The sequence below is a fragment of the Elephantulus edwardii genome, unplaced genomic scaffold (genome assembly GCF_000299155.1).
Source record: "Elephantulus edwardii isolate Elephantulus edwardi_28Jun2011 unplaced genomic scaffold, EleEdw1.0 scaffold00189, whole genome shotgun sequence".
Lineage (NCBI taxonomy): Eukaryota > Metazoa > Chordata > Mammalia > Macroscelidea > Macroscelididae > Elephantulus > Elephantulus edwardii.
Window position 1 is genome coordinate 5,832,979 of NW_006399939.1, and position 1,983 is coordinate 5,834,961.

General features: G+C 36.5%; 1 protein-coding gene across 2 annotated transcripts in view; it reads right to left on the reverse strand.

Annotated features, from left to right (window-relative positions):
• The window catches only part of TTC17 (tetratricopeptide repeat domain 17), a 135,892-nt gene that overhangs the window by 91,699 nt on the left and 42,210 nt on the right, over positions 1-1,983 (reverse strand). The window lies entirely within an intron of this gene.

A 1,983-nucleotide genomic window follows, 5' to 3' on the forward strand; every position in this document is an offset into this window, starting at 1 on the left:
GAGAGAATAGTGCAACAATGAATGAATGGAAACCCAAAATCTCTGCAAATGTTTATGAAAATTAATAAAATATAATTATAGGGAAAAAAAATGGGTTTTCTGTATCCCCCACCATTAATCACTCTAGTTCAAATTATCTTCACTTCTAAACAGCTGTCACAGTCTCTAACTTTTGTTTTCATTCCCTACCATTCTCTCCTGGCTCACCATGATACGGGTCTGACTTTGAATACAAGCTACTCAGGTTCACACCAGCTGCAGTGCCATCACCTTGTCAGAATCCTCTTTATGTGACCTTTGAAATTTGGTTTGTTGATATTATTCACATGTCGGCTTAAATTTCAACTTTCTAGAGAGTATAACCCATCCAGTTGGTGCAAAGTACCCACTCAGTTTCCCTTGATTATAATTTTCTAGAGAGCACTTAACCACTAACGGTCTGCTCTCAATGAACTACCCTCTGATGGATATTCTAAATCATGGGCCAGTTTCCCCCATTACTCATTAAGTTCTGGGAATGCAAAATGTTTTACATTGCCTTCAGAAAGACAAGACAAAGAAGGTAACCTAGCTACAGAAATAAACATACAATAGCTGAAAAGATCATTTTTATATTTTTATCTAACAATTCATGCATGTATGACAAACTGTGTATACACATTGCAACTACACATTTGACCTAATATCACAATCATTAAAATGGCTTAGAAGCTAACCTGCATTTTATGGTATTCTTTAATAAGAGCAAAATTTGTTTTCTAATTCCTACATTACCCTGAACAATACACTAAAATTCCTGAGTCTTGGTACATAATTTCCTACTTCCTTCGTTTTTCTAAAAGTTGATGCTCCTTTAAAACAAATGACATGAATTTATTGTTGGTAGTGATTTTTTGCCTTATACAGAGAATGATAATTTATATATTGTTTGTAAACATATCAAAGAATTTAAATGTTAAATTTTCTTCTTGTTGTTATTGTTGTTATGTGCTGCTAAGTCACCTGCAACTCACAGTAACTCTAAAATAGCCCTGAAACCTGCTCTATCCTGTGCCAAGCTTACTGTCTCTGACAGACCTACCTCCATTACCCTGTATCAATCCAACTCATCGAGGATCTTCCTCTCTTGCTCTGTCCCTTCATCCTTCGAAGCATGATGTCTCTCTCCAAGGACTGATCGCGCCTTGCAGCATGTCCAAAGTATGTTAAATGGCGCTTTAGAATCCTTGCCTCAAAGTAGCAGCCCGGTCTCAACCGCTCCTGGCAGTCCATAGTATATTCAATACTTTTCTCTACTACCACAGCTTAAAGGCATCAATTCTCCTTCTATCATCCCTAGTCATTGTTCAGCTTTCTGATACATACCAAGCAACTGTAAAGACTAGAGCCTGGATCAGGTGCACCTTAGTCTCAAGACTGATGTCACTGCTTAGAAATTCAAAATAAATAATCTAGATTATGGATTCTATTATGACCAGTGCATTATTTGGTTTTTCCAGTCCTTAAACAAAACTTTTCAGTACCCTCTACTGATAAAAAGAACTGATGACCTATCAATTAGCCCTAGCTCTCAACATATAGCTTAATGTAATCATAGCTTAAAATCATCTTTGAATGCACATCCAAAAACTTCTCCAACAGGGTAAAAAGGGAAGCCACCGACTGGGAAAAAGTATTTGGTAATGACATACCAAATAAGGGACTTATATCCAGAATTTATAAAATACTTGAGTACCACAACAAGATAAAAGGTAAATAATCCAATATAAAAAAGGGCACAGGATATGAACAGACACTTCACCAAAGGTGACATTCAGATGGCTAACAAGCACATGAAGAAATGTTCAAAATCCCTAGCTCTAAGAGAAATGCAAATTAAAACAACTATGAGATATCATCTCACCCCAATCAGAATAGCAAATTTAACAGAACAGCAAGCAACCAATGCTGGTGAGGTTGTGGAGAAACTGGAACCCTTATTCA